Source organism: Notamacropus eugenii, chromosome 5 (genome assembly GCF_028372415.1).
Source record: "Notamacropus eugenii isolate mMacEug1 chromosome 5, mMacEug1.pri_v2, whole genome shotgun sequence".
In the NCBI taxonomy this organism is placed as follows: domain Eukaryota; kingdom Metazoa; phylum Chordata; class Mammalia; order Diprotodontia; family Macropodidae; genus Notamacropus; species Notamacropus eugenii.
Genome location: NC_092876.1, coordinates 321,719,210 through 321,747,197, shown reverse-complemented (window position 1 = coordinate 321,747,197; position 27,988 = coordinate 321,719,210). Strand labels below are relative to the sequence as shown.

Sequence of the window (27,988 nt, the reverse complement as noted above, 5' to 3'; positions counted from 1 at the left end):
ATGTCAATATGTCTTTTGGGGGGTGCCTTGACTTCATAATCTAATGTGTTATTGCTCCAATATAGTCCTTCTAAGTCAACTAGATAATAAGCTGCTCTTCCCCATAAAATACCCACGCTTGGTCAATATCCATGAACTAACCTGATGTATGGAGTAATTACAGATCCAGGAATACTGTTCGTTGAAGTCAGGAAGGGTGTCCAGAATTTGATATAATAATGTTGCAAGCCTAGGAGAAAGCTTCTCAAAAACTCCATGGCCTGAAGTTAATCATGTCTGAGACTCTGGTGTCATTCTTAGTGAAATTATTTTCCTATCCTTGGAAATGTCAACTGATATTCTAATTTTCAGAGTATATGATGCTACAGTTTTGGAGATGTTAGCAGCTGTTGTCATAATATGGAAGATGGAAGCTCCCTTATACCTTTCTTTGGTTGCCCCATCTCTGACTTCTTGTTCCATCCTTGGATATCTCTGGGTAAGCCATGAATTCCCCACAGTGAGTTCAAATATATCAATAAAGGACTATTGCTTCCAGAATTGAATTGCTGGTCTAATTAATCTCTGAAGCTCCCTTGAAGTTGCAAATCTTTAGGATGAAATTAAAACAGGTGTATCCTACTTTATGCCCAAGAATATATGAAGCAAAAAGAGTACCCTTTACATATGTACCAATATGGGATTAATAGATCCCAGGCACCTTTGACTATAACACTGGAGGAAGGGGAGGAGGAAGAATGAACCAATTAATCAACAAATATTTATTAACCATCTATCATAAATCAGGTACTACGCTAGGTCATGAGGACACAAGTACAATGAATGAAAAGGGTTCCCACTCACAGGGTGCTTAAGATTCTAATCACACCATAGGTTTATCTATTTATCAATCTATTGTAGCTAGATAGGATCTTTCCCATCTAGACAGACAGATAGGTGGATGGATAGGTATCTAAAGCATCAGTTAAATCCCTCAAATCCAATTACAGATTATAGAAATCATAGAACAGGTAACAGAAATTGTAATGTTTCACTACTCTCAGCTTGACTGTCTGAATTTTCAGGTTGTAAGGGTGTAACCATTTTACGTCAGCAGCAGCCTACTTGCATATAAAGAGGTCAGGAGGATTGGTTGAGGATTGGCAAAGTCTACGAACTTGCCCAAGTAGTGTTGTGTTGTTACTGCTGCTGCTGTTGCTGTTTTCTGTTGGAGGAACAATAAACACGCAGAGCCCATTCATCAATGACACATTTTGAAAAGAAACTGTGGATAGGCAATAGACTGTGCCAACAATTGAATAGGAAGTAAAGGAGGAAAGAACTGGGTTGTTTTGGTGAAATTATTTAATATTTTGAAGACTCTGACCTTGCATCTGAATGGACCTTTCTAACAAAGCTTCACATCTGTAATTCTTGAAATTCAACAGTCTTTGAAAAGCTAAAGATAATTGCAAAAAAAGACTAAACTAAAGATAACATAAGGGCAATAAGAGTGGTGAATGGTGGGCATGAGTGGATTGGAACATATGAACAAATAATCAGGAGGCACAACATAAAATATAGCATCAGACAGATATATGATTGGAAAAGTAGGTGAGTCAGTCATATCTTGAGAGTAAAGGATAAATCATGGACATCCTGCATGTGCTGTGGCTATACTTACAATGATGACCTAGAAAAAGGACCCACCACATTGGAAGACCACCTCTGAAGGATTGTGGGAGGAGATGGACAAAAGTCACACATGATTAGAAGACAAGAGTGAGTTGTAATCTGGATGTATGAAGGCAGTGCATGTAGTATGAGCATTTATGAAATCAAAGAGACATGGAACGATCAAAGAGAGAATTCCATTTTTTGCATGTTATATACTCCCCCTTTCCAGCACTTTCATCTTTTTTCCCTCTCTTTTGCAAGAAGATTCATGGTTGATAGACCTGAGGCTTCATAGCATACTACAAGTCTTGGAATTCTTTTATTACTTGATCCCAAAGCAAAAATTCAGGCTCTAAGAGATTTGCTGAGTTGATCATGGTCAAATAGCTAGTAAGAGCCAGTCTAGGAACTTGAGTTCAGATTTAACAAATCGAACTCTTATGCTGTATATCTACATGTATATTTCTGCATGAACATGTATATATGTGCACATATGCTTATATATGCATGAGCACATGCATATGCACATAGCCATATAAATACAAGTGCATGTGTACATATACACGCACATGCACATATACACATAAATATATACATACATATGCATATATATCCATGCACATATGCATTTATGGTTTTTGTTGTTTTTGTTCATTGTGTCCAGGTGTTTGTGACTCCATTTGCCAACTGTCCGTGGAGTTTTCTTGGCACAGATACCAGAGTAGTTTGCCATTTCCTTCTCCAGTTTTATGCAAGCAGGGTTTAAGTGACTTTCCAGGGTCACACAGCTAGTAAGTGTCTCAGGTCAGATTTGAGCTCTTAACTTTCTGGTCTTTCTGACTCCAGGCTCATTGGTCTATCCACGGTGCCAACTAGCTGCCCCTATGTATGCCTGCATATGCATACACACATGCATATATGTACATATACATACATATAAACATGCATATGTGCACACTTTATTACTTTTAAAATAATTAATTTAAAATAATTTAAATATGGAATTGCATCCATGTGTTCATAAAATGTATCTGTGTGTACATGGCATGTAGGTATTTGTATTTATATTCATGCCCCCCAAAAGGCAGGAAGCTATGGCAAAAATCAATTGGCTTGATCACTCTATTTGACTTTTTGCATAGGATCTGTCACTTTGGAGTTGTAGTGACCAGACCTATGACAGCTACTATCATGAACGTGAAGGCGTTATGCTTTGTTCTTTGTGACAAAGAAATATTTACATATCTACCACTTTCTCGGTCTTTCCCTGAGCTCTGGATCAGCTTGCACTAGTTTTTCTACTTAGTGTTCTTTTTTTTTTCTGCTACGGAGACTAAAGAAGGATCAGAAAATTCAGAAGTGGTACATGACTAAATCTAACCAGCAGCTGCTCATTATTCTTCCTCAAAGCAATGGGAGCTTTGTCATTGGCCACTGACATCCAGGAGAGCTTCCTAACTCCTATCAGGTCACTGATATGTAGAGGGTATGCTGCTTCCTCACTAGAGGTTGAAAACCATTAAGGATTGTTTCAGCAATGAAGTGGCCCCCCAAAACGTATGTGGGAGTCTTGGGGGGGGGTGTGCTGTCTTCTTACCTGCTTTGAACTAGAACTCCTTAAGGGTCCTATCATCATCATACCTGTTTCTGGTTTGCTTTCCCATGTGGTTGTGACTCTACCCAACCTAGATGGATTTCCCACAAACAACTGGCCATATAAGCCCCACGTTACATGGAGGATCAGTAGGAGTGAATATTCATACTGATGTTAGGTCATCTACAAGTTTTTGTTAGTTTCCACATTCTGCTAAAACTGCCTCAGCAACATGACTGTATGACTATATCCAGCCAATGTAGTCCAACACTAGGATTCTCATATTAAATTCCTGCTAACAATGGCAATGGTGATCAGTCCCAACCTCAGGATACTCTAAATTTTTATCTCCCAAATGACTTCTTGGTGCTGGACTTCCCAATTAGCTCCCTATTGCTCCCCAAATAAAATTACTAGATGCTTGTGTATAGGGAAGGTATTATAAGGACTCAGAGCTTGTGGCATCTCTCCAGGTAGATACACAGGCAGAAAGCACTGGATGTAGAATTTTCCCCAGATAACTACAGTCTGTGGAACCTCTCCTGCTCTTTAGACTCCCCCTTGTTCCTAGAGATCCAAGTGAAGGCCCCTCACTCTATCATCTCCCAAGCCATTGAGTTCTATGTTGACCATACTCCAGAATCCAAGCCCTCTTCCTCACTCATGCACATTAATCAAGTCATAAATAAAGTCTCCAGACTCTACTTTTACACAAACACAAATAGAGTTTGTCCATCACAGTGGCATCAAACCATCCTTGAGCATTGGCATCACAGTTTTCAATAGTCCATGGATGGGGGATAATTAAGGGCCTAAAAAGCTTCATGAACACCATGTCTTCCCTTCAGAGCTGGTTGTCTGACTCCTCCTGGGATTTTTGACCTTAACACTCAGGCAGGAGAGTATTTACTGTTTTGTTTTCAAGCCCTCCCAGCTCTGTATGATCCTTTTTCCATTAAAGCAACAAATTTTGTTAACATCTGAAGGGCACAGACTGCAGAGTACTCCAATCTCTTTGAGATATCTAAGCCCATCATCCTGAACATAGTTTAGACTGTCTTTCCACAAATGTATTACCTACGCTGACAATCTCAGTTGGCTCTGTGAAGGGCTTTACTGAACTTGTTTCCTGTCATCAGTAAATATCCTTTTTCTATCCTAATGGGAAATCTCTGATGCAAAGATAATAAAAACAGCCACTGCCTATTCGGGTTTAATTTAGTGATGTCATTAACTAAGTATTACCTGGCCAGTCCTCTTAGTGCATGCAGGTGATTCCAACTATTGGGGATACTTAGGTAAGTACAGTTCTGAGCTGCAGTGGACTATGCATTAAATTTTATATCAATGTGGTGATCCTTCAGAAATGAAGAATCACTGAATTATCTAAGAAGGTGTGAACTAGTCCAGATTGGAAATCGATCATGTCAAAACTCCCTTGCCAATCAGTAATGGATAAAAGTTGTTAGTAGCTGTGTAGTTCTAGCCTAGGTGTAATGGGAAAATACAGTCTCATAATAGAAGAAGGAGGCAAGATATGGAGGAAAGAAGGGAAGAGAGGGAGAAACACTTTGGTTTGGTACCCTATCAGAGAAGAAGAGGGGAAAGCTGCCATTTGCAAAAATGTGGATTTGGCTTCTGCCAGACAAAAAGCATGCTCAGCATTTACTGTTCTGATTTTCTCTGTTCTCCCATTTAATCTTTTTCAAAAGTCTTTGTTTTTAGTTGAAGATGTAGATTTATCTGAATTGGGCAGAACTCCGCACTTATTTTCGAATCTCACTTCTTACATAATGTTGCTTCCTCTATAATGAATTCCTCTTCTGTGCTGTCCCTATTCATAATAGCCCTTGATCTTCATGTTAAGAGTAAAAAGGCAGACCATGAATATCTTACCAAAACTGTAATTACTTTCTAATAAAAGGGGGAGGCTGGTGGAGGAACCTTCACAAATATAGCTCAATTTGACAATGCAGTTTTACACTGTTCTTTGTTAGAGGTCTATAAATATCAATTATTAAAATGATGACATAAAAGGAAAGGAGAGAGGTGATAAGAAAGACTTGCAGAGCAGTGTCTAGTTTTCAGTTTTCAAAGATGTAAATTTATACTGCCTGAAGCAAAATAATATGTCTGTTTCCATCTCTTTATGCTTCAGCTTATGTAAAGGATCTGACCCTGCACCATTTTCTACCCTAAGTAGATAGCCATCATATTTCATGGAAGCAGATCTTATATACATCACAGCAGGATATGTGGTTTGTTGTGTGGGGAGAAGTTTAGGTAAGAAAAGGTGAAAGGCCACCTCTTAATTTTCTATTATCTAATGATATCTAGGATCAAATAAAGGGGTGATTTTTTTTAAACCACTAGTGCTCTTTATAACCCCATTTCAGTTCTATTAACAGTAAATCTGAGTGCCCTGAGGTCCCTCCAAAGTTTTATAACATCAGCACTAAACTGAAACTCATCTTCAAATGAAAGGAACTGGGCCAGAGGTGTTCAGCACTAAACTGAAACTCATCTTCGAATGAAAGGAACTGGGCCAGAGGTGTTCTGCTGCAACAATTTGTTACTCTCAGGAGGTTTCAATTTGCATTTTTAGGACACCTCAACCCCTCCATTTAGGTAGTAAATCACCTTGTTATTCAGACTCTTTGGTATAATCTGAGAACAACAGCTTCTCTGTGGACAAGAAGGCTAAATTTGTCCATGGAGTTCCTGAAGAAAAAAACAATAGGAATATGGAATTGCATATTCAAAAGGGGATTTGGAGATCATGTGTAGTCAGTCCACCAGCCTCAAAGATATAGGAATCCCTTCTTCAAATTCCTTGCTTAATGATACTAACTTTGTTCCCTTTACGATCAAATATAAATTCCTGTGTATGCCAAATAAAGTTCTTCACAGTTCTTCAAAGTTCTAACTTCTCTCAACCATGCTAGCTTTCTTAACCCTACTCCCCATTGCATGCTTGCATCCAACGACATTGTTATTCCTACTATTCTTCACACATAGTGTTTCATCTCTCCATTCCATTCTTTTGTGCAGCCTGTCCTCTAAATCTGGAATATACTTGCTCCTCCCCTTTGCCTCTTAGAATCCCAATCATTCTTTCAATTTTAGTGCAAATGTCAGCTACATGAGGCCTTTTGTGATCTCCTTGGCTGCCAGCGCTTCTCTCTTAAAATTACCTTGTATATATTTGCATATACTTATATGTGTATATGTTGTCTCCATCTACAGAATTAAGCTCTTTGTTTCATTTTTCTCAGTAGACAGGACAACACCTGGAATATTTTCTTGTCATTGTTCAGTCATTTCAGTCATGTCCGACACCATTTGGGATTTTCTTGGCAAAGTTATGGTTATGGTTTACATTTCCTTCTTCAACTCATTTTATTGGTGAGAAAACTGAGGCAAATAACTTTATGTTACTTGCCCAGGGCCACACACTTAGTAACTATATGAGGCCAGATTGGAACTTAGGAAGGAATGTCTTCCTGACTCCAGGCTCAACATTCTATCCACTACGGGACCTAGATGCCCTGCCTGGCACAGAGTAAGTACTTAATAAACATGTGTTGACTGATTGATTTACAGGTCCAGGCTTACCTTGAATGCTTCCAGTGATGAAGAGATTCTCGTTGAAGGAGAACCTGTTCAAGTGTCAGAAAATTGCTAAGCATTTAGAAAGTTCTTATTGTATTAAATCAAACTCCTCCTTTCATTTAGTCCTGGTTCAGGATTCTATAAAGGAAATCTAGTCACTTTCTCCTGTAACTCTTCAAATATGTAAAGATATTTATCATGTCTTTTTTAAGAATTGTAAGAACTAGTTTATATATAATGGTTTAAGGTTTGCAAAGGGCTTTACAAATATCTCCTGTTATCCTCTCAACAACCTTGGGAAGTAGGTGATGTTATTATACCCAATTTACAAATGAGGAAACTGAGTCTGAGGGAAGGTAACTGACTTACCCAGGGCCATACAACTGGTAAGGATCTGAGACTAGATTCAAACTCAAATTCTCTTGATTCTAACACTTTGTACTAATTGTTTTTTTTTTCTTTTCAAGGTAACTATTTCCAGTTTCATGAATAATCCCTCATGGCACAATTTCTAAATTCCTCACCTTCCAGGAGGCATTTTATTGTGCTCCTGTATCCCTTAAAGTGTGAGATACTATTAAACAATGTGCTGTACAAGTCATCAGATTAGAAAAGAGTAAGATGTGACCATTACTTCCCCTGACCTAGACATTGCATTTCTACTAATTGAGCCTAAAGATGTATTAGATTTTTTAATAGCTACATCAAAGCATTGGCTCAAGTCAAACTGCCAGTTCATTCATATCCCTAGGTCTTTTCTTCCTTTGAAATCATATTAAGCCAAGTTCTCCTGATTCTATGCATGTGTAAATGATTAAAAAAAAAAATAAATGCAGGACTTTACATTTTTTTCCAGTTAAATTTTTCATCTTATTGATTTATGTCCAACATTCCAACATGACAAGATCTTTTTCTAATATTATACTTGGTATCCAATATAATTGTTGTCCTTTTCAGTTTTATATAATCTGCAAAATTAATTTAAAAAATCATGGCTTCATTCAAGCCACTGATCAAGATGTGCAACAGACCTTTGGGATAGGCTTCTGAAAATTTTCATTAAAACTGACATTGATCTTTTAATCAATATTCTTTGCACCAGGTTGATAAATCAACTATGTCTTCTTCACTAAATACTTTATGCAGCCCATACTTCTTCATTTTTATCCTAGGGATATCATGAAACATTTCATTAGCTTGTTGAAATCAAGAATTGCTAAGAATATGGCACCATCCCTATCAAGCAGTCTGGTAACCATATCAAAAAAAGACAATAAAGTTAATTTGGCTTGATTTGTTATTTGTGAACTCATGCTAGCTTCAAAGTGCTCAAAGACCTTGTATTTAATAGAAAGATGGAGAGAGTCAATTTTGTTAATAGATGAAAGAATGTTTCATAATTTTTATAATTTTCCTATGATTTACTATAATTTCTCCTACCTGTGCAAATGCACTTTAAGTACAAATAATTGCAAGCAAATGTTATACATTTTTACCCTGAAAAAATTATAGTCATAAAAATTATTGCATTTATTCATGAGAAAAGAGTGATATGAGAGTAAGAATTTGGAGAGTTTGGGAGGGAATGGAGTGATCAAGGAAGGCTTCTGGAAGAATGCTTATCTCTATCTAAACCCTGAAAGGTGACTAGAACACACGTAGAGTTAAATAAAATGTTTTTGTATCTTTTCAAAATTTCTTCTATCCCTCTTTTTAAAATACAACTAGAGAAGACTCACCACAGTAATGGGTGTAATGGTGACTTGGGGAGATGAAGGGATAGTTGGAACATTCAATTAATGTAACCTCAAAGAAAATTCTCTCAAATCACTGACTGTGATTTCTTTTCCCCCCTTTTTTCATCTCCAATTTTCATCTCCAATTTTCCCTCATCCGTTACTACTGCTCTCAATTCTTTCACCTTGAACCTACAGTCCTGTATTTGATTCTTTCAAATAAAAATCTTCACTGCCAGTTTCTTGATGGCTGCCCCTGGTTTCAATGGAGCAGATTATCACAGTTTCTGCCTAGTGGATAAAAGGCTGACTCTTTCATAAGAAGTGATTTAGCTCCAGAAGTCTACTATTCTTTCATTCCCTATCCTTGTATCTCCCTCCCCCTTTCACTTTTTGAGTCTCAGTTTGCTATGGACTTAGTGTTGCTTCCAGGATTTCACCCACCAAAAAGCAAACTATCCAATTCCTACATTCCCACTGAGGCATGAGGGACTTAATGTATGATTTCTTATCCCATCCCTCAAATATACACAAAAGAATGCATCTCTAAAGGACAGGAAGTTTGGGAAATATTGGGAGATATAATTAGTTGATGATGTCCCACATAGTATATCATACTGCTTGCCATAGGAACAATGTCAGTCTTTTATAGAGAAATCGTGTAAGAGGTCAAGGGAACATGCAAAAGCATATTCATCTTAGCAAGGCATTAAAGACTCATGCTAAATTTTACACTTTGGTCTGTGACTTGCTTGTTTGGTTCAGTTTATCTGCCACTAAGATTTTAGGAGTGCTAGTGGAAAATACAGGATTCAAGGCTACTTTCATATCTCAAAAGTTGTATTCCAATTTTTGTGTCATTGAATCAATCAGAGATCTTCACCTGGAACACGATCTCAAAAATGATCTAATCCAATTCCCTCATTTAAAAGGATCAGGGAGGTTAGTAATATGTTCAAGCTCATGCAAATAGGAAATATCAGGAGTAGACAAATATCTATCACATTACTTTTCCTTTCAAAGGGCTGAAAGCATCAGTTTAATATTATTTGGTCTTTACCTGGAAAGAAGCAGTTTCGTGAGTCAGAAAGAGCCTGCAACTGAGTTTCCAAATAATTAGGGTCTAGTCCTAGTTTTTCTTCTAAATTACCTGGGAACCCTTGCTAAAGCAGATAGCTAGATAGTGCAATGGCTAGTGTCCCAGGCCTAGATTCAGGAAGACCTGAATTCAGGTCTCAGATGCTTACTAGCTACGTGACCCTGAACACATAAGTCACTTAACCCTTTTTGCCTCCTTTTTTCATCAGTTACTCCATTATCTTTGCCAAGAAAACCCCAAATCACATCAGGAAGAATTGTACACAACTGAAAAATGACTAGCCATACTAATCATTTCCTTCTTTGTAAAATGGGAATATGAATTGTTCAGTTCTCTAATAAGCTACTATTGTGTCTATAAAATATAAATCTGAATGTAAAAATCCCACCAGGGAAAATTTCCTACAAAATGCCAAATTTAAATCATAATTATCTTCATTTTAGTGAAATACAATGCTCTACCACGTAAGAGGAGTTCTGGGGGGATTAGGACCTTGGTTTTCTCTTCCTAGCTATGCCACTAATTTGTTATTTAATAGTAGACAAATCAATTTTTCCAGGTCTTCGTTTTCTGTCAAATGAGAGGCTTGACTTAAATTTCTATCAAAATGTCTTCCACCTCTAATGACCCATGTTTATAAGTATAAAAATATACATAAAATAAGGGGTAAGTTTTTTGCTTCTTATGAAAGATAACAGTACTGTAGAAACTCAGAAATGAAAGAAACCTCTATAGGTATCTAGTTTAATGTAAACCTGAAGAATTTTTCTCTCTGACCTACCTCACAAATGGTCATCCAACCTTTGCTTGAAGATTTCCAGTGGGGGGAATATACAGTCAACATCCATTATACATTGGTAATTGTTAGGAAGGTTTTCCTCTTATCAGTCCAAAAGCTGCCCTTTGCCACTTCCATTCATTGCTTGTAAATTTATCCTCTGTCCCTCTTCCATATGATATCCTCTCAAATCCTTCAAGGTAATGATCAAGTCCTCCTCTCCCACCCCTTCTCTTCTCATGGCTAAACATCCCTAATTCCTTCATTCTATTCTGAAACTACATGAACTAGAGGCCCTTCACTCTCCTGGTAGAAATCATTTTATATGTCCAAATTATCAAAGTTGTTTCTTAAATTGGCTCCCAGAACTGAACATAACACCTAGAAGAAGGACTAAGCCTGTTGTGTAACAATGAGGGCAATGAGGAAACTAGACTGACCAGAGCAGAGTAATAGCTTTGACTCTGAAGAAGTACATTGGACCTGTAATGGTAACTTAAATGGGAAGTTCTTTCCCATTTATCAAGAGGCCCACATGACCTGTTTAAGTCACATGGAACCTGTAGTTGGAGGAGTTTGCTGAATGGGTAGAAGAGGAAAGCGTGGGGCAGGAAGAGGGAAAGCTAGAGTAGAGCTGACAGAAAGACAGTCATGAGAACAGTTAGATATAGGAAGGATGCAGGTAAGCAGCTGACTAGTGGGAGTGAAAGAGCCTGTTTGTGATTTGTTTAAGGGATCTGGTTTGCAGGAAGCATAGTGTGGGAAAGGCTTGGGGATGATATTGCCCACTGCATTGTTATTGTGTATAGATGTCTTTGTTACTATGATGGATTTGACTTTCTGGTGTCTGAATAAATGTTTTGGTTCTGTCTTCCAAGTGGAGAATCTGTTATATTTTGCAATTCAGAATTACACTGGGATTTTCATGGTTGCAGTAGGCATAATGAATATCACATTGTCACTACAGCTACAAATTATGTTGTCCTCCTATCAGCTCCCTTTTTGTCTCCCAGGTTGCAATCATTTATACATGTCTGCTTTGGGTTTTTTTTTTCTTTCTGGTTTGACTTGCATCTGTGGCATGCTTGTCCACCCTTCTATCTCAGAGAAAAGAGTAATGTAAGATAGGTAGCAAGATGTCTATTGAGTAGAAGGCTTAAAGAGGAAGGCATTTTTATTTATCCTTTAAAGTTAGTATAGTTGCATAGACTTATACAACTTATATAACTAAGTATAGATTTAGTTACTCAGAATAACCAGTGAAAAAGTATTTGAGGGAAACCCTATCCCTCAAACAATTTCTCTCCATTCACAAGGAAATGTAAACGTTTTCATTTCACTGCTCTTTTTCAGAACCAGAATCTTTGTCAGGGAGACATGGGAGAAAAGTATGTCAAAAGTTAAACTATCACAGAACCGACTGAGTCAAGAATTTTATCTTTATTTTAGAGATAAGACAGAAATTTTGTAAGCACAGTATGGGGGTCATGTGAGTAATACTAGAAGGAGACAATAGTAGTTACTTATATTCCTGCCTAGGTCCTGGCCTTAAATAGAAGTCATTACATCCACAAGGATTTATCAGATACTTACTAGATACAGGAAATACAGTAGCCTGGATTTACAACAGACAAACAAATCCTGACACTCAAGGAACAAAGACTTTATATTGTATTAGGGAGGTGGGAATAGGGAAGGACAAAATGAACATGTACAAGTGAATATAAAATACGTAGATAAAATACAATGTTAGTGGATAGAGCGTGGAGGAGAGGGTAATAGGACAAGTCTCATGAAGCAGGTAGTGGAGATGGTACTTGAGTTGAGCTTCAGAATGTTACCCACAGATCAATGTGTGCCATTTCATTCAAAAATCCTCCAAATATCAATACAGAGAAATCCAGCTCATTCCTGGGGGAAACCAACTACTTTTCCAAATTTTCATAATCTGAAAAATTATTAGATTTCATTGTTAATTTTTGTTCTTCTATCACATACATTTCCACTTCTATCCCTTTTATTCTATCTTCCCAGAGAGCCATCTATTAAGACAAAAGAAATTATTTAAAGAAAAAAGGAGGGACAAATTAACAAAAACATCACAAAGGGATTGGGCTTTTTCTTTACTCTCAGGCTCATTATGCCCCACATTCTTTAGTTCCAAGTAATATCTCTTTTAAAAGGCTTTGGTATGGACCACATTTCCCCCCCAAATTAGCAGGATCTCTTCTAAAAAAAGTTAGTGTACAAGATGGCAGATGTAAGAAAGAGAATAGCTATTTATTTATACCAACATGAAAGAAATGCTTTAAAAAGACAAGGTTTATAAGCTCATATTAGCAAATATTTAAACATTAAAAAGTAATGCAGTACTCTTATAATACTCTTCCAGGAAAGAGGAAAGACTCTCGGAGATTTATGAGATTGTTGAACAGATTTCATATTCTCCTGACTATATCTCCTAAGAACTTTATCATTATTAGGACAGTTGGAAGGAGTCTGCATAGACAGAGGGCATGGGTGTGAGCTGATAATGTTATGATGATCTCCAAAAAACAAAAAAGAAGAAGAAGAAGAATGCAGGAGAGAGAAAGAGGGATGCGCTGAGAGGAGGTGGAAAGGAGAGATAAAATGGGGCAAATTATCTCACACAAAGGAGGAACTCAAGGAAAAACTTTTATGGTAGAGGGGTAAATGGAGGTGACAATATTTGAACTTCACTCTCCTCAGAATTGGTTCAAAGAGGGAAGAATATATGTGTGTGCTTTTGTGTATACATACATAATCAGTTGATTACAGAAAACTATGTTACCCAACAAGGAAATAAGAAGAAAACGGGGTAAGAGAACTGATGGGGTCATGAAAGGGGGAAGGGCAGATTGTAGGAGGCAGTGGCCAGAAGCAAGGTAAACTTTTGAGGAGGAACAGGATAAAAAGAGAGAGAAGGAATAAAATGAGATGGAGAGAAACACACAGTTAGTAATCATAACTGTGAATATAAATGGGATGAGTAAACCTATAGAAGAGAAGCAAATAGTAGAATGGATTAGAAATCAGAATACAAAAATAAGTTGTGTACAAGAGATAAACTTGGAACAGAAAGACAGACACAGAATTGAAATAAAGGGTTAGAGCACAGTCTATTATGCTTCAGCTGAAGTGAAGAGGGCAGGAGTACCAATCATAATCTCAGACAAATCAAAAGTAAAAATAAACCTAATTGAAAGAGACAATCAGGGAAATGACATTTTGTTAAAAGGTATCATAGACTAAAGTTATATCAACAAACTTCACAGAAAGTTTCTTGGATAAAGGTCTCATTTCTCAAGCACATAGGAAATTTAGTCAGATCTATAGACAATAAGAACTATTGCCCAAATGATAAATGATCAAAAGATATGAATGGGCAGCTTTCAGAAGAAGAAATCAAAGTTATCTACAGTCATTTGAAAAAAAATGCTCTAATTCACTATTGATAAGGAAAAGGCACATTAAAAACAACTCTAAGGTACCACCTTACACCTATCACAAATGACAAATGGTCAAGTAATATGGGGAAATAATTGCACTAATGGAGTGCTAGTAGAGTAGTGAACTGATCTAATCATTTTGAAGAACAATCCGTAATTATTTCCAAAGGGCTATAAAATAGTCTATATCCTTTGATCCACCAATATCACTACCAGGTCACTATCTCAAAGAGATCAAAGAAGAAAGGATTCACATATACCAAAACACTCATAGCAGCTATTTTTGTGGTGCAAAAATTGAAAATTGATCAATTTGGGAATGACTGAACAAGTTGTGTTATATGATTGTGATGAAAGTGCTATAAGAAATGACTGGGGTGGGGGTCAGGTTTCAGGAAAAAAATAAAACCATGGCAAGATCTATGTGTATTACTGCAAAGTATAGTGAGAAGAACCAAGATATCATTGTTCACAATAAGGGTAACGTTGTAATGATGATCAACTATTAAAGACTTGGTAACTCTGATCAATACAATGATCCAAAATAATTCCATATAACTAGTGGTGAAAAAAATGCTATCTGCCTCCAGAGAGAGAACTGATGACCTGAGTGCAAATTAAAGCATAATTTTCTTGCTTTATTTACTTTTTTGTGATATAGCTAATATGGAAATGTTTTGCATCTTTTCACATGTATAATTGTTTTCTCAGTGGGTGGGGGAGGGGTGAGAGGGAGGGAGAAAATTTGGAACTCAAAATTGACTCATTAACATATGTGGGTAGCTGTGATAGCTGCTGCTGGGGAAGGGGAGAGAAGGGAAATCATTTTCACCTCCCCTCTCAGGAAGTTTAAATCATGGCTGTCAGAATCTCAAGTCTTAAATTCAAAAGAAAGGAAAAGAAAAAGTGGCAGTAACGTTGACCTCTCCTTTTAGCCTATCAAGTAGGTGGTTCCATGTGCCTAAGTCACCAATCCTATTTGTCGTAGCTACCTTGGGGAACGAGGGACCAATCCAGGTCATACATGCCTTTTAGCAAAGAGTCAAAGTACTCTTTAGCAAACATACCAGGATGCAGTCCCATCCTCATACATTGTATATACTCTGATCCAATCATCTGCAAAAAAAAGAGAACTAGAGATACTATGAGGCAAAGTTGAGGAGAAGATGCATTCCAGGTACAGGAGACAACTTGCAGAAAGTCACAAAGAAAGAGATGGAATGTCATGTTTGATCAGCAATAAGTAGTCCAGCTTGGCTATTCTGGACTACAGCATATGCAAAGGGGAATACCATTTAATGTGACCAGAGATGTGGACTCCAGTCAGACTGTGAAAGGCTTTACATGCCAAAGATAGGAGTTAATATTTCATTCTTTCCCAAGGAAATTTACATTTGAAACCTTTTTCTAATTAAAATATTCCCCACGAAAAATAAGGTAATGAGTCTCTAGATCTTTTGTAAACATGAGAGGGAGACTGTCAGACTATCTGTAGAAATGTAACTTCAAACAGCCATGTGCAAAATGTATTGGAGATGTAAGAGATCTGAGCAAGGGAGATGAATTAGGAGAATGTGTCATAGTCCAAGTGAAGAAAAGCTGAACTAGAAAAGTGGCTATGTGAGCAGGGAGATGGGAACTGCCATAAGAAATATTCTGCGGGTAAAATTTACAACTCTTGGCAACTGAGTGGATATGGGTGTTAAAGGGGAAGAGAATAAGCATTAATATAGCATTGACTTTGTGCCAGGCACTGTGTACTAAGTGCTTTTTAGCAAACATCTCATTTTATCCTTACAATAACCTTGTGAATCAGGTTATACTATTATCACCATTTTACTACTGAGGAAACTGAGGTAAATAGGTTAAATGATTTGCTCAGGACCATATAGCTAGTAAGTCTCTGAGACTAGATTTAAATTCAGGTCTTTCTGCTCCAGGCCCAGTACTTTATCCAATGTGCCAACAGCTGCCTCTGAGTGAAGTAGAGGACTGATCTAGGATTATGAATCTGGGTGGTTAGATGCATGGTGGCACTCTCAATAGAAACAGAATTTAGAAGAAGGGTAGGTTTAGGGAGAAAGATAATCAACTTCAGTTTTGGTCATGAGTTTGAGATGCTTAAAGAAGTCAGAACTCTCAAATAGACAGTTGGTTATCCAGGACTGGAAATGGAGAGTGAGTCTTGGGTTAGATATATAGATCTTGGAATCATTAGCATAAATGATGGTTGAACCCATGGAAGTTACCTGGTTACTATGAGGAAGTGCAGAGAGGAAAGAGAAGGCCCAGGACAAAGCCCTGGAGAATATCTACATTTAGAGAGCGAACAGGAATGATGATAGGGCAAAGGAGATAGAGAAGGAGTAGTCAGAATGGTGGGTTATTAAAATGCTTTTAGATGGACACTCTGTCCCCCCTGAAAAAAATTCCTCCTCACCGACTAGAAAGAAATTTTAAATATCCTTCATGGAAAACAAACCTTCTGTTACACATTTATAGATAAAGATCAAATTATGAATTACCCAGGGAGAGGGAAAACGTACATTTAATTCAGTACCAAGATATAAATGACTGAAAGTGCAAATTATTCTGAAATCAGGCAGGAGTTGATTGCACAGGGACTCTTTTCTCCATGGACATTGTTGCCTCTCCAGTTCAGATCCTCATTATTTATTTCATAAGCTATTACACCAGCTTTCTGACTAGATCTTGACTTCTAGGCTCTCCCTTCTCTAATCTATGGTCCACACAGGCTGCCAAAATAATCTTCCTAATTTAGGCCATAAAAATGTCTCTCTCCTGCTCAAGAAACTTCAGAGGCTCCCTATTATCTCTAGGATAAAATAAAATCTCCCAAGTTGAGCATTTAAAGACTTTCACAATCTAGCTCTAGGAAGCCTGTTCAGGCTTATTTAGCACAATCCCCTTCATGATCTCTGTGTTCTAACCAAAGTGTCCTAATCATTGAACTTGGACTTCCATTTCTAAATCCCATGACTTCACAGAGATTATCTCCTGTTTCTGAAATGCTCTCCGTCCACATTTCTGGCTCTTTGAAGCCCAAGGGAAGGGACTGTTTTTCTTTGCTTTTGTATTCTTAGGTGCTCAATTAGTGCTTTTGGCTTGATTGTCATGCCTTACATGTAAAAGATGCTTAATAGAAGCTTAAATGACATTGGATGGGGGCAAAATTATTATAATAATAACACTGGAGGCTCAAAAAGGGAAAACTTGTATTTAAAGCCAAACTTCAACCCCTTTGGAATTATTTTTCCCAAAGTCAATCTTGCTGCCAAAGGAACAACCATGTTTTGTACTCATCTGTGTCATCATCCCTATAGAAATTACAATGAACTATAATAACACCTAATTTATCAGGCATGGCAGGAGAAGGCAAGGTTCCACTTAAATGAATTTTCCAGATAACTTGAAAGAGAGCCTCTAAGTAACAAATCTTAAAAAATAATAACCATTTTGATAGAACTCTTTCTAAAATGGATTACATGCTTCCCTGCTGTATTTTAAACAGAATATACCGACCATGATTTAGCCTTGTATTGATGACTCACTGTGAATGAAGTAACTCATATTTTTAGAATGCTTTATGATTTATAAAGCAACCCTGACAAGTAGGCATGTCCAATGTTATGTTCATCCTATTAGTTAGGAAAATAAGACTCAGACAGTTGAAATTATTTTTCCAGAGTCACTTAACTAGTAAGTTTGGAAATCTGGATTTGAACCCAGATCTCTTTACTCCAAGTACAGTGTTCCTTCTGCTACGCGAGAATGCCTCAAATATCCGAGCCTATTGAGGTGGGCTTCCTCCTATACCAACAAGGAAATTTATACGGATATGTCTATATATAGATATACATATAGATGTATGTATACATATATACATATATGTACATCCCTGTTTATACACACATATAAGTATGTCTACATAATATATTGTACATAGTATATATATACATGTATGTGTATGTGTGTGTACACAGATACATAGATATAGACATATATGGAGATGATAGAGAAGTATCCTTTATATAGTGCTTTACAACATGCAAAAGTGATTCATCTGTCATCTCATCTGACCTTGACAATACCCTGTTGGGTAAATGCCATTATTATTATCTCCATTTCATAAATGAGGAATTGATGCTGAGAGAGTTTGTTACCTTCTCAGGATCACACAACTAGTAAAACTCGGGTCTTCTGACTCCAGGTTCAGTGTTATATGCACAACGTATCTTTGTACAATACTTGATCATTGTAAAGTAATTTTCAAGCATCATCTAACTTGGTCTCCTAGACTGCTGTGATTTTTGAGTTCCTATAGATGCTTTTTTTTTATCCTTCTCCCCACCCCCTTCTCTTCCTGTAATCTCAGGTCATCAGCTTCATCCCTCCCTGATTGGACCAGCCTTTGGCACAATGCCCACCCATCCCCTCTAAAATGCTGTAGCACTAGATGAATCTGGTAAATTTAGATTTTATTTAAAGGGGTTTCTTAAAATTGCACCCACCTGGAGCTCTGTCTTCCAATTTGTGGATCGTTTTGGCAGCAGGCAGTGGAAAGAACCCTGAATTGGAAGAGAGAAAAATCAGGTTCTAGTCCCATTTTTTTCTACTAAATGACTATGTGACAATGAGAAATTTCACTACCATTCTCTGGGACTCAGTTACTTTATAAAGCAAAAAGAAGGGTTATACTAAATTCTCTTTAAAACTCTTGCCTATTCTCTTTATATCATTTAAAAACTTTTAGGACTCTATCTGACTTTTGAAAGTGAGTGCTTGGGCCTGACCTGCTGACTTGATAGAAGTATGTATTCATTTTGCACATTGTTGGTCTTCCCTGTACTCATGGTGGGATTTTCCATGGAAAATATTTCATTTTCTATTGTTTTATTTCAGCTTTACTCTTATGACTCTGTCTAAGGTCATGTTTTATGATCTTCTGATTCCTTTTATCAATCCCCTCACATAACTTGTTCATTTCTGTATCAGACCTAAGGGCTTTTTCGTCCTCTCATTTATTTTTAGTTATTAATGTTTTTTTTTTTTTTATAAATGTTACCTCTTCATTTAAAATAGCAAAACTGCAAGGCTTCACTTTTAAACGTTATTTATAAATGTTGCTTCTCTCTCATCTCCATGTTTCTGAATGCAGCAAAGGAGAGCCCATAAAAAGCTCTCTCCGAAGTTTCCTTAACTCAACTTTGCCCATATCTTTTACCATTCTCTATATAGAACACAAGGCAAAGGTTAGTGGTGAATTCAACAATATTCAATCTGGATTGCACAGGAGCCCTGCAACTGCTACATGTGAACAATGAGAGAAGAGTAGAAGACATTAAACACATAAAGCCCATGATCATCCAGCCCTAGATTATGTCTCTGAAATCGAAGCAGAGAAAAACTTTGAAGAAGGCCATGAATATTTTCTCTGGCATCATCTCAAAGTGATTAAATGGAAATAACAATGGCTCTGAAGTCAGAGAACCTGGGTTCAAGTCCCACCTCAAATACTGGCTGCTGATGAGACCATTAGCAATTCATTTAATCTCATCAGTTTCTCTTCCACATATTTCAAATAAGGAAGTTGAATTAGATGGTCTCTAAGGTGCCTTTCAGTTCTAAGATGATGTTCCACTTCTATAAGGACCTTTTCAGAGTAGAGGGAAAAATGCCCATGGGGAGGAAGAGTAATAGTTTGTAAACAAATGGCATAGAGAATTGTAAATGTGTGATCTTTGTCCAATGACCAAGAAATGTGCCTACCACAGCAGCAACTGAATTATACATATGAATATGAAACCATAAGGAGAAAGGAAAACATACCTAAAAGAATAGATCATGAAGTCCTGCTAGTGAGGAAGATAAAGGAGCTGATGGAGTTCTATTTATTATGAATCCAAGGCAACCAAAAACATCATTTCCTGGACTCTCGGTCATCTCCTATTGTTGTGTTCATAATTACTACATTTTAAAAGGTCACCATGAAGATAATTGTAGTTTATATGCCAACATATGTTGTGAAGGATAAGAAGACAAAGAAATTATTAGAATCAATCCCTGAATTAAATCAATGATGACTACTTGGTGACTTCACTGTTAAGGCAGGGATGGGAAGGATGATTCAAAATGTGTTGAAATATATTTTGCAGGAGCTAGAAATGAAAAAGGCATAAAACTTATAAACACAAGCTTAACACCTATACTTCATGAACACTTTCCTCAAGAAGACAGTTAGAAAAAGAGTAAAAGACTTGCCTTTGGTTACACTGCTAGTGAGGTCATAAAAAAAGAACTATAGAACAGTGGGAAAAGAAGATGGATATAAATATAAGAGGACTTAAGTTTAAACCCTGGATTTTCTATTTAATACTAATAGCTAATGTTTTAAGATTTACAAAGAACTTCCCAAATACCATGTCATTTTATCCTCACAACAACCCTGGGATGTAGGTGTTATTATTACCCCTATGTGAGGAAAACAAAAGAGTATAGCAACCACTTTTTCAAACAAAATCTCCTTGCCTGATAGAGATATGATAGCCAAGGACAGCACCAGCTTAGAATTAAAATTTGTAAAATCGGAGAGGGCGGAGCCAAGATGGCGGAGTGAAAGCAACAACTCACCTAAGCTCCTGGAAAAACTCCTTTGGATATCTCTGGGGGGAGAGTCTGACCAGACTTTGGAGGTGTAGAATCCAGTGGGAGACGGACTTTGACAGATTCGGAGCCCAGGCTGGACTGGAAGGTCCACGGGAGGGATCTGTTCCGCGGGGGTAAGACCCCGGCGCACAGCGCAGCGCGGTCGGCGCGGCAGGGCGGAGGCGACCCGAGGGGCCCAAGAGTGGCGGGCGAGACAAGCGGAGCAGGAGATAAGCCAGGCCGAGCCAACGATATCAGCGCAACAGCCTTTGAAATCTTCAGCCTAAAGACGGGACTTCAGTGGGTCACTACTTGAACATCCAGAAGCTGGGATGCCGGAGTGATCAGTAAGTGCTCTCCCCTCCCCCCCGATGACCGTGAGGGAACCATAAAATTCTTCCCCAGATTGATCCTGGATCAGTGGGAGCAGCAGAAGGGGGCGGGTGGTCTCATAACACCAGAGGCTGGAGAGGTGGCAAAGGGGGATTCTTCCTACCGTGGCGGAGGCTATCTGGAGGGACAGACGACCCAGGGCAGAGAAAAATTCGCACTGAGACCCAAGCAAGCCTCAGCCCAGGAGACGAGCCCCAGGAGGGGCGGGAACACGCATTAGCCTCTAGGCGTGCCCCAGCCCTCCAGGGGAAAGGGAAGACAATAGGGAAGCTGGGATCACCATCCCCCGGACCTTGCCTTTGCCTCAGGCCAGCTGAGGAGATATCCTGAGACCAGACCACCCCTCCCACACACCTATCAAGCTAAACCCAGGGTTGATCTGGGAAACAACAACAACAACAACAACAACAAAAAAAAAAGCCTGCTTTTAGCCTAGACAAACATCAACTCAACTTAAAAGATCTGTACCTTCTGACTGAAAGAACCAAAAGCTACAACACTCAGCCAACATCATGAATCGGAAAAAGCAGACGAAAAGTGAAAAAACCATAGAATCTTTCTATGGGGATAAGGACCAAAACACAAACACCAAAGAGGTCAGAGCTGAGTCTGTACTTCCATCTGAAACCTCAGATGGGACTATGAATTTCTCGCAAGCACAACTAGATTACCTGGAACGTCTGAAGAAGGATATAAAAGAAAAACTGGCCAATGATTTTAAAACCATAAAAAAAGAATTCACTGATGAGAACATCAATTTGAAAAAGAAAATTGAAGAAATGGAAAAGGAAGTTCAAAAATTAACTGGAGAGAATAATTCCCTAAAAGGAAGAGTTAATCAAACGGAAAAGGAAACTCAAAACCTAATAGGGAAAATTGATCAGATGGAAAAGGAAACCCAAAACCTAACTGGGAAAATTGGTCGAATGGAAAAAGAAGTACAAAAATTAAATGGAGAAAATAGCTCCTTAAAGGGAAAAATTGGCCAGATGGAAAAGGAGATGCGAAAGCTAACTGAAGAAAACAATACGATCAAGATTAGAATTGGGCAAGTAGAAACTAATGACTCAATGAGGCAACAAGAATCAGTCAAACAAAATCTAAAGAATGAAAAGATAGAAGAAAATCTAAAATATTTAATTGGAAAAACAACTGACCTGGAAAATAGATCCAGGAGAGAAAATCTAAGAATTATTGGCCTGCCAGAAACCCATGATGAAGAAAAGAGTCTGGACAATATCTTCCAGGAAATCATCAAGGAAAACTGCCCAGAAGTAGTAGACTCAGAGGGCAAAATAGTCATCGAAAGAATCCACCGTTCCCCACCGGAAAGGGATCCCAAACTCAAAACCCCAAGAAATATAGTTGCCAAATTCCAGAGCTATCAAGTGAAGGAGAAAATACTACAAGCAGCCAGAAAGAAACAATTTAAATATCAAGGTCACACAGTCAGGATCACACAGGACCTTGCAGCTTCTACATTAAAAGATCGAAAGAATTGGAACCCAATATTCCGTAAGGCAAAGGAGTTGGGACTCCAACCGAGGATCAACTACCCAGCAAAGTTCAGCATAACATTTCAGGCAAGGAGAAAGTCATTCAACGAAATAAGGGATTTCCAGAGCTTCCTGACCAAAACACCAGAACTCAATAGACAATTTGATCTTCAAATGCAGGTCTCCAGAGAATCATAAAAAGGTAAACAGAGGGGATAAAACAAAAACAAAAACTTGCAACTCAATTAGGGCAATCTGTTTACCTCCCTGTAAGGGAAGGTGATACCTGTTAATCTTGAGAACTGTGCAGCTATTATGATAAAAGGGATATATGTAGAGGGAACGGGCATAAAGTAAATGATGTCATGTCAAAAATATGATTTAAGTATGAGAAGGGAATGTAATAGGAGGTGTGGAAAGGGGGAAGCAGAAAATGGCAAATTATATCACAGGAAGAAGTACAAAACCATAGTAGAGGGAAGGAGGGGAGGGAGATGAGCATTGTTTGAGAGGTACTCTCATCTGATTTGTTCAAAGGAGGGAACAATAACCTTAAGCAGATAATCCTAACTAGCTCTATAGGTAGTAGGAGGGGAAGGGGGAAGAAAGGGGAGGGTGGCTAAAAGGGAGGAAAGAAGCAATAAGAGTAAAGGGGACTAAAAGGGAGGGGGGCTAAAAGAAGGAGGGGAAGGCTGCAGGAGGAGGGGGAGAAAAGTGAATACTATTGAGGAGGGGAAGGGAGACGGGAGAGTTAAAAGCACAAATGGTGGGAAAGAGGGTGGAGGGAAATACACAGATTGTAATCATAACTGTGAATGTGAATGGGATGAACTCTCCCATAAAACGGAGATGGATAGCAGAATGGATTAAAAGCCATAATCCAACAATATGCTGCTTACAAGAAACACATTTGAAACGGGGGGATACACATAGGATAAAGGTCAAAGGATGGAGCAGAATATATTGTGCTTCAGCTCATGTAAGAAAGGCAGGAGTAGCAATCCTAATCTCAGACAAAGCAAAAGCAGAAATAGATCTAATCAAAAGGGATAAGGATGGAAACTATATCCTACTAAAAGGCACCATAGACAATGAAGCAATATCATTACTAAACATGTATGCTCCAAGTGGTATAGCATCCAGATTCTTAGAGGAGAGGTTGGGGGAGTTGAAGGAAGAAATTGATAGCAAAACTATACTAGTGGGGGACCTCAACCTCCCCCTCTCTGAACTAGATAAATCCAACCTTAAAATAAACAAGAAAGAGGTTAAGGAGGTAAATAAAACTCTGGATAAGGTAGATATGATAGATCTTTGGAGAAAATTAAATGGGAATAGAAAGGAATATACCTTTTTCTCAGCGGTACATGGAACATTTACAAAAATTGACCATGTACTAGGACATAAAAATCTCACAATCCAGTGCAGAAAGGTAGAGATAATCAATGCATCCTTTTCAGATCATAATGCATTAAAAATTACATGTAATAAAAGGCCATGGAAAGAGAAACCAAAAATCAATTGGAAACTAAATAATCTAATTCTAAAGAAGGATTGGGTTAAAGAAGAAATCATAGAAACAATCAACAACTTCATTCAAGAGAATGACAATAGTGAGACAACGTACCAAAACTTATGGGACACTGCAAAAGCAGTTATTAGGGGAAGTTTTATATCTCTGAATGCTTACATAAATAAAATAGAGAAAGAGGAGATCAATGACTTAGGCTTGCAGTTGAAAAAGCTAGAAAAAGAACAAATTGAAAACCCCCAAGTAAATACCAAATTAGAAATACTGAAAACCAAAGGAGAGATTAATAAAATTGAAATAAAGAAAACTATTGAATTAATAAATAAAACCAATAGTTGGTTTTATGAAAAAACTAATAAAATTGATAAACCTTTGGTTAATCTGATCAAAAAAAAGAAAGAAGAAAACCAAATTACTAACATTAAAAATGAAAGGGGTGAACTCACCTCCAATGAGGAGGAAATTAAAACAATAATTAGAAACTACTTTGCCCAACTTTATGCCCACAAATTCGATAATCTAAACGAGATGGATGAATATTTTAAAAAATACAAATTGCCCAGATTAACAGAAGAGGAAGTTGAATACTTAAACAACCCCATCTCAGAAAAAGAAATTGAACAAGCCATCAATGAACTCCCTAGGAAAAAATCTCCAGGGCCAGATGGATTCACAAGTGAATTCTATCAAACATTTAAAGAACAGTTAATTCCAATACTACATACACTATTCTTGAAAATTGGGGAAGAAGGAGTCCTCCCAAATTCTTTCTATGATACAAATATGGTTTTGATACCCAAACCAGGAAGAGACAAAACAGAGAAAGAAAATTATAGACCAATTTCCCTAATGAATATAGATGCAAAAATTTTAAATAAGATTTTAGCAAAACGAATACAGCATCTTATCACGAGATTAATACATTATGATCAGGTAGGATTCATACCAGGACTACAGGGCTGGTTCAATATTAGGAAAACTATTAGCATTATCGACCACATCAACAACAAAGCTAACAAAAACCACATGATTATCTCAATAGATGCAGAAAAAGCTTTTGACAAAATACAACATCCATTCCTACTAAAAACATTGGAGAACGTAGGAATAAAGGGAACTTTCCATAAAATAATAAGCAGTATCTATCTAAAACCTTCAGCAAGCATTATATGCAATGGGGATAAGCTAGATGCATTCCCAATAAGATCAGGGGTGAAACAAGGTTGTCCATTATCACCACTATTATTCAATATGGTACTAGAAATGTTAGCTGTAGCAATTAGACAAGATAAAGATATTCAAGGAATTAGAATAGCCAAAGAAGAAACTAAGTTATCACTCTTTGCAGATGATATGATGATTTACCTAGAGAATCCCAGAGATTCAAGTAAAAAATTACTTGAATTAATAAACAACTTTGGCAAAGTTGCAAGGTACAAAATAAACCCACACAAATCCTCTGCATTCCTATATATTAGCAACAAAGTTCAACAGCAAGAGATAGAAAGAGAAATCCCATTTAAAGTTAGGGTAGACAGTATAAAATACTTAGGAGTCTACCTGCCAAAACAAACCCAAGGACTATATGAACACAATTACAAGACACTTTTTGCACAAATAAACTCAGATTTAAGTAAGTGGAAAAACATTAGTTGCTCATGGGTAGGCCGTGCTAATATAATAAAAATGACAATTCTACCCAAATTAATATACTTATTTAGTGCCATACCAATTAAACTATCAGACAATTACTTTCTAGAGCTGGATAAAATAATATCAAAATTCATTTGGAAAAACAAAAGGTCCAGAATATCAAAGGGACTAATGAAAAGAAATGCATGGGAAGGTGGCCTAGCGCTACCAGACCTTAAACTGTACTATAAAGCAGCAATTATCAAAACCACTTGGTATTGGCTAAGAAACAGAGAGGTAGACAAGTGGAATAGACTTCGCACTCAAGATGCAGTAGGCAAGGAATATAGCAACCTTCTGTTTGATAAACCCAAGGACCCCAGCTTCTGGGATAAGAACTCATTGTTTGACAAAAATTGCTGGGAAAACTGGATAACAGTGTGGCGGAAATTAGGCATAGACCCATACCTGACACCGTACAGAAGAATAAAGTCCAAATGGGTACATGATTTAGGTATAAAGATTGATACCATGAATAAACTGGAGAAGCAAGGAATAGTGTATTTATCAGATCTATGGAGAAGGGAAGAATTCTTTACTAAAGGAGAGATAGAATGCATTATGAAATGCAAAATGGATAACTTTGAGTACATTAAACTGAGAAGTTTTTGCACAACCAAACCCAATGCAACCAAAATCCGGAGGGATGTAGTAAATTGGGAAAAAATTTTTACAGCTAAGCTCGGGGATAAAGGCCTCATTTCTAGAATATATAGAGAACTGACCCAAATGTATAATCATACAAGTCATTCCCCAATTGATAAATGGTCAAAGGATATGAACAGGCAATTTTCAGAGGAAGAAATTAAAGCTATCTATAATCATATGAAAAAATGCTCTAAATCACTATTGGTTAGAGAGATGCAAATCAAAACAACTCTGAGGTACCACATCACACCTATAAGATTGGCAAACATGACAGAACAAGAAAATGATAAATGCTGGAGAGGATGTGGGAGAGTTGGAACACTAATTCATTGTTGGTGGAGCTGTGAGCGCATCCAACCATTCTGGAGAGCAATTTGGAACTATGCCCAAAGGGCTACAAAAATGTGCATACTCTTTGACCCAGCAATATCGCTACTAGGACTATATCCCCAAGAGATCATAAAAATGGGAAAGGGTCCCACATGTACAAAAATATTTATAGCAGCACTCTATGTAGTTGCCAAAAACTGGAAGTCAAGGGGATGTCCATCAATTGGGGAATGGCTGAATAAATTATGGTATATGAATGTAATGGAGTACTATTGTGCCATAAGAAATGATGAACAAGAAGACTTCAGAGAGGCCTGGAAGGACTTATATGACCTGATGCTGAGTGAAAGGAGCAGAACCAGGAGAACTTTATGCACAGCAACAACCACAGTGTGTGAGAGTTTTTTCTGGTAGACTTAGATTTTTGTAATAACACAAGAACTTCTGAAAAAAAAAAAAAATCCCAATGGTGGACCTCAAGGCAAAATGCCTTCCACACTCAGAGAGAGAAATATGGAAGTCACTCACATAATGTAGCAGATCATGTTTGTGTATGTGTATCTGTTTGTGTATCATGTTCTGATTTGTTATACGGATTCTTTCATTTATCTTAGTCTGACTACATAGCATGACTATAGTGAAAATATACTCAATAGGAAAGTATATGTAGAATCTATACAGAATTGTATGCAGTCGTGGGGAGGGAGGGAGGTAGTGGGGGGTGGGTGGGGAGGGATAAAATCGCAATTGTATGGCAGTGATTGTTAAACATTAAAAAAATAAAAAAATTAATTTAAAAAAAAATTTGTAAAATCTCAGCAAGCTGGACAATGGAAAATTGGCAAAAGCATTTCAAGAGCAAGAAGCAAAGGAAGGGAAAATAAGATTATAGAAAACTTAGTGGAAAACCAAGTGAAGCTAGACCATCCTGAGAGCTTATAAGGGTGAAAGTGGAAGGAAGAAAACTAACAGACTAAAATTGAAACAACTTTGTCTAGCTCAGGGATCCTTAAGCTTTTTCCACTCAGAACCCTTTCAGTACTTATTAAACTGGAGGTCATAGCCTCATATGAGATCACTTACACTAACTCACTATTCATACCATTCATATGAAGGAAACACATTTAGATCGAAATATTACAGTCTTTAATGTAAGGCATGAGGAAGCAGAAAAAGTAATAAACAAAACCAAGATGATAAAAAAAAGTTGAAGTAGAACAAGTAGTAAGAGAGAAGGTCCATATTGAAGGTGACACAACTTTGAGGATCTTGAGGGAAAACTTCTCA

The 27,988-nt window shown here is 37.5% G+C and overlaps 1 long non-coding RNA gene across 2 annotated transcripts in view; it reads right to left on the bottom strand.

Moving 5' to 3' along the window:
* LOC140506355 (uncharacterized) overlaps window positions 1-19,890 on the bottom strand; it is a 157,227-nt gene extending 137,337 nt beyond the window's left edge. The window contains exons 1-2 of one of the 2 annotated variants that reach the window (XR_011967895.1): window positions 19,796-19,890; window positions 18,478-18,534 (exon numbers count right to left, since the gene is read on the bottom strand). This is a non-coding gene — a long non-coding RNA (uncharacterized lncRNA). The remainder of the gene's footprint in view (window positions 1-18,477; window positions 18,535-19,795) is intronic. The other variant, XR_011967896.1, reaches the window with a different exon arrangement.
* Between the last annotated feature and the right edge of the window lie 8,098 nt (window positions 19,891-27,988).